Raw genomic sequence first — 10,678 nt, 5'->3', positions numbered from 1 at the left:
CAGCAGCCGGTCACAGGAGAGGCCAGTCTCCAGTGAGTGCGGCTGGCGGGCCAGCGAGACAGCAAAAACTCATCTGTGTTTGTGTGCACGGCAACAGGGGCAGACCATGTGTACACTTCAGCACAGGACCAATAATATTTTCCAAAGGAGATGATTCTGTTTTTCTTTTTGTGGTCCCTCAGCGTTTTGCTGAGCTAACGGAATGGGAGGGCGTGCATTGTTGCTGCCAGCTTTGAAGGTCACCCTGGTTCGGAGGGTGACAATAGAGAGAGAGAGAGAAAAAGGCAGAGAGAGAAGGTCGGAACCTAGGACCATCTGGGAAAGATGAGTCAGGCTGGGGAAATTGGCGTAATGGACATTAATGCTAGCCTGGAGAATCCTGAGCAGACAAATGTACAGCCTGAGAAGGAAAAGAAAATCACACAGTGGAATTAGAAAATGACTGTATACACCTCCATCTGAACGAAGTATACAATGACTACATTACAATATCACAGTGGAACAAGCTCAAAACAAACCAAAATGAAAACTGAATAAACAAGTTTGTGCAGTGACTCAGCACACAAATGAGGTGTCTCTGACAGTGCAGTCAGTAGGCTAGAAATACAAAATTACTATCAAAATGATTAACAACCTCAAGAGTGCTATTTGTAAATATGACTGCTTCTATACACATTTAAAAATTAGTTCAATTAAGTTCCAAAATTCAGAGCAATTAACAACAATGAAATACATCCCAAAGTTGAGACAAAATACAATTTGTATTAGAGAAAATTGCATTTTGTGAAATTTAAAACAATATCAAACTGTTCTACAGTTTCAAAGAGGCACACACTGTGAACCAAAAACATTACAGCAGTGCATTTTCTGCATTAAATTTGAATGACAATAATAGAACCACTACAGAACGCCATACTGCAATCATGCCTCGCAGGTTTTGCATGGGACTGTATTAGTGAAGTTATGTTTGACTGATTGCCATAGCAACAACACAAGCAAAATATAAGGCAACGCACTGGTAATCAAAGCACAACAGCAGGGGGTAAAGTTTAAATGCTATCTGCAACATCCACAGTACGATAACTTTCATAGTGGATGCTTTCAGATGTTTTAGCAACAAATAAATCATTCAGACATGTAACAAAGATGTCTCTGGAGCTGGTTTATCTTTTCTGCTGGCTTTCTTAAAGGGAGTTGTAAGGCAAAAGGGTGGGGGGTGTGTTTCATCACTGTAGGGGTGATTGATGTGGGGGAGAGAGAGAACTCAGCAGGCAGAGTTTGAACAAGCCTGAGTTATGTCCTGATTTCCCCATGAATGGACTCCATTATGACTGTAATGGTTTCATATGAGAAGGTGCTGAAGGGATGCAGAGATTAACAGATCAGACCGTTGAGAGGGCAAAGAATGTACGCCTCCCGGGAATAAAGTTATTCATCGCCTGAATAACTCAGTCACAGCTAAATATTAAAATGACCAAAGCTGATGCATGTAGGATGACTTTTGTGAGGAAAGTGACAGATTCATGTGACCTTAAGATTCGTGGTCAGCACTTGATACAATCCACGACACAGCTGTGTGTTCATGTCTGGCAAGCGTGACGATTTCCTCACTAAATTAGATGGTTATTTGAAGGACCCCCTTCACTCAGAAATGTGTTTTTAATGGTTTACTTCTCTTGGAAGGCTTATTATGGTTACAGAGACTGATATTTGTGTCAAATGTGTTACTTGCAGAGTTTACAATTTTCCCACTGAAAACACAGGGCCTCGCTCACCAATATCTTTGATATCCTTGAGAAAGGTCCTAAGAAAAAGTCTACGTCAAATTCATGATGTTCTTAAACCACAGAATTTTCACACCTTTGTGTTCTTGAGCATGTATAGATTCTATTTTTATCTAGGAACAAATCCCAAATAAGAAAACACTGCTAAATGTCAGAAGGTTCTTGAGTGGGTTTTATAAAAAAAATTGGTGAATGTTGCTGAATTAGACACATTAGGGCACTACGTAGAAGCTTAGTTTTGTATGTCATGAATGAGCTAGAGCCTATCACCATCCAATATACTAAAACAGGCTAATAGAAAGATGTGCCAGGCACCTCAGAGAGCCGTGGGAAGCGGCATGAGCCTGCACTGCCAATGAGAACCAGCGTTAGGTTAAGAGTAGCACAAGTATTCGAGCTGAGAGGGCGTAGGAGAACTTGTTGCTTCTCCCTCTTATGCCTCAGCCCTCACATTCCACAGCAACTGGAAGTTTCAAATATCAGGACTGGCTGGGTATTCCTCATTGTGCTCGTAGGCAAGGCACTTGCACCCCACTGCTCCAGGTGCACACTCAACCACACAGGCTCATTCTGGCTCACTGAAACCTCACTGATGCAAAAAGTAGAGAATAAAGACTAAACTCAGAACAAGTAAAACTGTATTGTTGTGTGTGTGAAGATGTTAGCTTAAGATACCTTTAATTTATATCCTTGTTAGCACCAGAAGCTAACATTCATTTAGCGAGAAGTCTAATCCACCACCAATTCCAGCTCACTGATGCTGCACTGAGAAAACTATAGAGGAAATTGCAAACAGGAAGCTAACTTCAGCCTTGTCAACTTTTGGAGGTGTCTCCACCATTGAAATACCTCACCGTCAATTCTTGGAGATCTCTCCACTGCTGAAACACCTTTGCCTGGTCTATAAACTTCTTTCTTGGTTCTTCAGATGTTCTCCTCTTTGGCTGTTTCTCGGCCATCTCTCCTTCATGACAATGCGTGGAGTTCACCACATAGTCCCTCCCCTTCCCTCTGTCCTGTACACCAGCACAAACTCCCACTGTTGCTGATTTGTTGGAACAGTGTTGTGTGTCTCGGCCCAACATTATTTCCCAATTACAGAGTCAGGGCTGTGTGTGAACACTGGATTTTTTCCGGTGCACACACAGAACGGCTAGCTAACAGACCGTGAGGAGATATTTGCTGAATTTAACAAAAAATGTATTGGATTGAAATTGTATACTGAATCTTTAAGTAAGACATTTTCCTTGAAGATAGTCTTTAACAGTGTTCTTTAACTATTAGCCCCTGATCGGGTGCACCAGGGTATACTTAGTTTTTCCACATGAGAAAACTGCATTTCTGTTTATTTCAATTATATAAAGGATGACAAAAATGTTTTTAGTTCATTTGTAGTCAGTTGTTAAATTATATCACCTTTATCTATCAATCTTGTTCAAATGAAGACCAGATATCTGTGTGTCCAAATATACTGAAAAAGTCTAAACTTTTGATGAGGTGTACTTACTTCTTCACATGACTGTATTCAGCTTAGTCTCTTGGGCATAACAATAATACATAAAAATATTTAAGAATTTATTATTCAACATAGATTTTTGTTGTGTGTGTTTTCATTTATGACTTTAAGGGTACTTTCATATTTTCTCTCTCTTCACTCCATCATATTTCTCAGTGTTCTATTTTGTGTCAGTGGTATCAGTCAGTCTTCCATTTATGTTTTTTTTTCCCTTCTTCACCTTTCCTGACTGGCCCATCTGGTTTGGACGAGCTCCATCTTGTCAGAAGAGCCAGAGCCGAAGACAGTGAGAAAACAGGACCAGATGTATCCTATTATGTCGACATGGTTCCAGAAGAATTGGTTTTGGTTGTGGGCACGTTGCACGGCGCGTCTGCGATTCCGTAGCACAAACGCCAGCTGCCACACATTTCATAGGCCATTGGGCCCTGAAGTGCGCTCTCACCCGCCTGCTGCCCACTGCCCGCCCACATGATGAAGCAGACCCCTGGAACGCAGAAGGGCCGCTCATGTCTCTGTCTGTCCATCTGTTTGCATTACCAAGCGTAGAGGAAGGGAAGAATCAGGGCTGCTCAACAGCTGGGAATTATTCATCTCATATCTGCTGACCTTCAGGGTGAAACCCAAGCAGCGGATCGCCACTAACACTTAAACATAAGAGATAGAGAAACACTTTCATTTGATCCGGCTGGTGATGCATTGTAATGAGATGGTAGCGAGGGTCATGTGGGCGTCTTGTCTTGAGTCACTACATGTGACAAACATACGTGTTTTTGTGATGCGCAAATGACAGAGCGCGCTCGCTGAGTCATCTGTTTAATTAAAAGGCAATCTGGTGTGTGTCAGAGAGTCAGTAATTACTCACTGAGTCATTAAAGCTCAGGAGAGGTACAGCATTTTGATATTAGCCTCACATGTCAATGACATGTTCTTATAATCAAGGTACTATATTATGCACCATGTAGCACAATGCAAACGTCCTCAGTGTACGCACTTGTCCATCTCCATGAACTCACTGTTGTGTTCCACAGTTGAACAGAGTGCGTAAGAGTGCTGAGAGGGAGACAGCAATGGATGGGGCGCAGCATGAGGCATAGTACACACCATTGTGCATTTCATTTCACTTCTTCCTCTTTTGATAAATGCCCCGCTCTCACACATGCATCTCTTAAGGAGCGGCGTAATGTAGTGGAACAAACCCCTAAGTGGAGACATGCACTTACCCCCCCACCATTGTCTGTTCAATCTAGCAGTGCCCAATGGCAGATGGATTGATGGGCAAAATAAAGCTGGTAGACATCTCAAAGACAACAGGCAAGCAGATAGAGTTGGAGCTCTCTGTTGACATTTTCTCCTCAATTTAGCAGCTCAACATTAACTGCACAAAGCCATAACACGTGAAGATCTTTTCTGTTCTAGATGGAAACACCTGTGGTGCTGTAGAGAGGGAGGACAGAGCATCTGAGGTTGAGGGTGCATTAGAAACAAATGGGGGGATAACATCTACTGCATGATAGTTTAGCCTATTTTAGACAATGCTAACTGAAGTAGGGCTCAGTCAAATTTGGTATTTGAATTTTTATAAGACAGTATTCACAAAACGATTGCATAATAGCCTCCCACAAAGCAAAAAAATATTACAGGACTATTAAGACCACAGGCTACCACACACTGAACGCATTAAGCGTATGACACCGGAGACAGTGACAGCACTCAGCATCTCACTATACTACAGTACTATAGTAAACACAGACCACAAATCCATCATAGGTGACATGGCATGAGATTTACACAGAGAAAGTCTTCAGTCTAAAGTCTCAGAAGATGTGAATTGTCAGTTTTCGTTTCAGCTAACATTACAAGCCAAGTCAGATAACTTATTTCACCTTGTGCCTTTTAGCTTGAAAACTGCACATTTGTGAAGAGTTAGCTGATACCATGAGATTCTGTGATCAATTCACTAAATGAAGTTGAAAGTTTTATTCCATTCAATCAATATGAGTACAGTGGAAAATCAACATGAGATTCTTGTTCATCAGTGCTTTTCTGGGATACTTCCTATGTGCTATAACTACGCTTTGTACTATTTGTTACTTGGTGCCTGAGAATCTTTAGCCAGTTGCAGTACTATATCTATGTTTCCTTCTTTGAAATATATAGATGAGAATTTTTAACCAAAATATAACACACAGGTTCTATACTGCCTTCTGGTGGAGCATAGATTTCATTTTTCAAAATGAGAACGTATGATGTCAGAGAGAAGCTTTTTTGCATATCAAAATTCATAACTTTTATAATTATTTGAATATCCAAACATTCTACATTAGAACTCATCACCAGACTGCAGCACAATATATTCTGTTCGCAGTAATAGAGGCATAACTTGGCATGTGCTGCACAGGCTAATTGCAGTCCTCATACTACCCTATCAGAGCCATCCTGCATCTCTCAATATTCTCTGCACTAATCTGCACAAGTTACATAAGCTGCTCAAATGTGTGTTCCCCAAAGCTAAACTGAGGGTGCAAACATCGCAGTGAGGGTGCAATGCATGCTTTGTAACCAGGCCTGGCTGAGAGTTAAGATAATAGGACTATGAGCATGAGGACAGGCAGGCTAGGGGAACTGAGGATAGAAGGGCTTGGAAAGAACAAGGGACATGGAGACAGAGCAGCCGAACGTTAAAGTAGAGCGGCTGCAGAAATGCTGAATGAGTCATAAAGCACCACAGCAGGTCATAAAGAGCAAAAAGAGTGAGGAGTGAAAAGGCTTTACACGGTATCTCATTTAAACTGATACAGTACTGTATAAAACCCCGTTGGTTTTCCTGTGAGAGAGATAGAGGAGGTTTTATTTCTTGCCAGATGTGCATGGCTGTCAGAGAAGAGAGTAGCGCCCAGTGCTGCGCTAAAGGCCAAACATGAGCTCATTTCCAGAGCTGGAGCTGAGAAAGACAGAGCAAGACAGAGAGAGAGAGAGAGAGAGAGAGAGAGAGAGAGAGAGAGAGAGAGAGAGAGGAGGATGAGAGAGAGAGAGAGAGAGAGAGAAAGAGAGAGAAGGATGCTTTGGCCCATAGGGGAGTGAGAGTGGATCACTAACAGGTGGCTAATGCTCTCTGATTCCTTTGAGAATCAACAGAGAAATGTTGCAAGCCTTCCAACTACTTCAGCTCATAAAGTCTTTTGTTGTGCTGTTCAAATATTATTGGTCTGGTTTTCTAAACACAGATTAAGCCTGCTCCCAGGCTACAGCATGAGTTTAAGAGGAGCAGAGTTGAATTTGCATCTGGAAAATCCCCACATCCTCTATTCAAATAAGAAGGACTCCCTAAGATTTTGCACTTTTTTGCAGTTTGTCTTAGAAGCTTAGCACCGAACATTTAAACCTTACAATAGAAGGACATTTGGTTTATTTGATTAGAGTTTCGATGCATGGCTGCATAGTGAATGAGTGTGAGAGAAAATGAGTATGTGCAGTACTGTTCAAAAGTCATTTTATTTAGTCAGCTATTTAATTTCCAGTCAAAATGGGCATTGAGTGACAGTTATTCTTTTTTCAGCATACGTTATTATTTTCTTCAGCAACAGTCAAATAGCAGTAGACATAAATTTAACCAGAAATACACAGAAGTCTCAATACAATATAATACCAAACTGTTCAGTATTTAGTGTTTCCACCATTTTTCTTTGTTACATCTTCTATTCCTTTCAGGAGACTTGCTTTCAGTTTTTCAAAGAAACTATGCAGGGATATTTTTCCACACCTCCAAAATTCAGTGTTATAAGCTGGCTGCTAGGGGTGCGGGAAAAACTCGATTCTTAGATGCATCGCGATGCGGACGTGAACGATTCTGAATCGATTCATAAATGTCAAAAATCGATTTTCTAAATATTTAATTAATAATGTAATGTTGACGGAACGCTTAAGGTGGAACTGGAAGTGGGTAAGTGCAGCGCCCGGACAGTCTGTGGCGGCACATAACAAAAACACACATGGATGATCGAGAAATCCGACCGGCTCCCTCTGCTTTAAAGCCAGGTTAGATCAGGAGTCAATGAACACAAATGTTCAGAAGAGCCATTTTGTCTTTTTAACAAAAATCAAACCACCTTGGGAGCCACAACATTTAATGTCCAGTATGTCTCAGTATGTGATAATGTCCTAGTATAGGCTAAACAATATAAACGAGAGCGCAGATTTACTTCGCTCTGCTTTAAGCTTTAACTGTAGCCACTTTCCTCCCATCTCCGCCAGAAAACTTTTCTTCAAAACTAGAAGAGTTTCTTGTAAAATGTCTCAGCGTCCGGCTGTTTTACGAGGCTGAAGTCGCTTTTTATTCTCCAGCTTCTCGTTCTAATTTTCCCGTTCCACCTTAAATTCTGCCTTAGGTGCCGAATGTAACTGAGGCACCATTTAAGGTGGAACAGGAAAAGACGAAAGAAAAGCGAGTTCATTTTCGCAACTTTTTAGAGAAAGACAGTCTCTCGTTGCAGATTTAACCAACCACGCTGCTTATAAATGCGAATAAGTCCTCCAAATGTTCGTCTTAATCTCTGTTTCTTCGTTCGCTACTGGCGAGGCCAGACTTCGGTGCTATGTGACCTGCTGTCTGCTGTCTGTTCTCAGTCGTTGAGAACCAGGGCTTTCGCGCTATGCTGCCCCCCTCACCCACCCATTACCACTGGATCTTATTTCAGGGTAACAGCGCATTTTATCGCAGATGAGTGGCAGCAGCATCTCTGAATGAGAGCCTTCTAGTTCACTTGCCACATCACTTCCATTTGATTTATTAATAAAAGATATTTTAGATATTAGGTATTTGTAATGATCCACAATGCATTTCCATTATGGATCATTACAAATACTTTGCTTTAAAACGACCAAGTCCTCAGACAGTAGGAAGATAGAAATCGAGATGCATCGATAATCGTTTTAGAATCGCATCGCAGCCCTCTGAATCGTAATCGAATCGAATCGTGAGGTGCCTAGAGATTCCCACCCCCAACTGGCTGCATTTTCTGCTTCTCACAATCCAAGTAATTCAAAACACCTTCAGTGATGTTAAGGTCAAGACTTTGGGGCGATCCCGAAAATGGGACAATCCATTGTTTTGAGAAGACCAGCAGCTTCTTTGTTTGATTTACAAATGTTCTTTTTGACAGCTACACATCCTTTCAGACTCATAGTGTTGTCTTCTCACAGTGGAAAGATGGACAGCAACCCCTGTAGATTTTTCAGATCTGAAGCAAGTGGGGAGATCAATTTTCTCCTCTCTCTGAAAGATTAAAGTTATAGGTACTGTTTATCTGATAGTGACAGTTTTGGTGGTCTACCAGGTCTTACATGGTTACTAGGAGCCCAATTTTATCTATATATTTAAATCATTTTTTGAACTCCAGTTTTTCACTTACTTTCCCTTGACTTTCCTTTCCTTTTGCAAGTGGTTTATCTTCTATCTAATCTTATCAGAAGTATGGATGGTCTCTGACTTTTGCATAGTACTGTATGTATGGGTGTGTTTATCTGTGAGAAAGAAAGGGAGTATGTCTGTGTGTGCATAGTCAGTAGTGTTTATCTCACACTGATGCTTAGCAGAGAGCCCTGGGAATTGTAGTTCTGTCTGCTAGCTGTCAAAGCAACAGTGATGAGATAAAACTGGTGTCTGGGCCCATTTCAGTATTAAGAAAAGTGCACTGTCCTCCACCTCAGTCTTAAAATAGTACTGCTGGACCACATAGTGGGGGTTGTAGGGGGGTGATTACAGAGGAGAATTACAAGCGAGAAGGAAGAAGAAAAATATAATGGAGTCTGACAGACATTCATACCTCCAGTCAAAGAGAGACAGAGTATTTAGTTATAAGCTGTCAAATAAAACAAAAAAGTTTGTGATGCCAAAAGGGGCCCCAGAGTCTGAAACGTATGTGACCTGACCTGACCTAATGAAGGATAAATGTGTATCTCAGCATCTCTCTTTCTCTCTCTCTCTCTACCATTGCCTCATATATCATTTCAAAACAGTCTCTTGTCATCTAGACAACCACAAAAGTGGAGCCTGTTTGAAATAAATACATTTGCATAATGAAGTCATTTATACCTGGTTACCATAGGGACTGCATGTCACTGCCGCTCTCATTCAGCTTAGCTCATTTCAGACAAGAATAGGAATAGGTCAGAGACAGTAAAACATGCTCTCCACCCCACATGGAGTGTTTAAAGTTAAGTTTAAGTTACAGCTCTTTAGTGTCACTATGCTAAGGCCCGTTACATTATGAATAATTAGCATCTAGAACATCATTTCAGATATCATTTACGGCGGTCTAGGGAAGATGAAACGAGAAAAAATAAGCAAAAAGATCCATCATTATGACAAGAGATGGCAGCACAGTGGCAAGATAACTGATTCAGTGTCAAAAGCTCAGAGTAGGAAAGCATATAAATTACTGCATTTTCCACATGTATGGAGAGGATAATAATAAGAGATGACAATGCCAACAGCAAAATCCTTTCTTGCAAAAAGAGGCTCTGCTGCCTTGTATTAAGCCAAGAGCAGACTGACCCACCATTCTTCAAAAAATGCCAACAAACAAAAAACGTTTGGTTGGTGTGCTATACTGTGTGCTATGTCTGCTTCAGGGCTGTCCAAACCTACTCCTGGAGAACTGTGGTCCTAGAACATTAAATTCCAACACCAAATTTGCCTCTTGTTTGTTTTAATAAATGTAGCATGTGAACAATGTTAAACTTTCCAAACATACTAGTAACTCCCTAGTCCACAAATCTCACTGTTGCCAGATTCGGTGGATTTTCACCAAATGAGGCGATTTTGGTTGGATTGTGTTTTGGCGAGTGGACACAATTCAACTGGTTTGCTATTATTTTTGCAGATTTTTGCAGATAAAATATGCCTAACCTTTCCACACAGCAAATCACTGATCAAAACACTGATTGACATCTTCACTGAGACTTTACAGCATCAGTGAATGTTAGCTTACCTGACACTCTCATTCAATTCAATCTTCTCCACAGTGCTACTGGTTAGCTAAATGGTAACTCTAACCAAAGCACACTCACACAGACAGTGAATGATGCACATGATGCAATGCTGAATTGCATTCCCTTATAGCAACTTAGGAATTATATCATTGCTGTTGGGACAAAATCTTGTTTCTTCATTTTTCATGTTGTTTCATTTTGGAAATAATTTGAAATTACCAGCTGCCAACTACCAATTACTTGAATACTAGTGACAGGCATTCCATCTCTTTTAGTGAGGCATATTAATTGCCTTAGTTCACCAATAAGAGCCAACTCTTTAGGCTCCCAAACGACTCTTCATTCACTAGCACTGCCAGTTTTTTTAAACTCAACCAAAGATATC

This window comes from Colossoma macropomum, unplaced genomic scaffold (assembly GCF_904425465.1).
Source record: "Colossoma macropomum unplaced genomic scaffold, Colossoma_macropomum, whole genome shotgun sequence".
In the NCBI taxonomy this organism is placed as follows: Eukaryota; Metazoa; Chordata; class Actinopteri; order Characiformes; family Serrasalmidae; genus Colossoma; species Colossoma macropomum.
Note: the sequence above shows the minus strand (reverse complement) of the source record.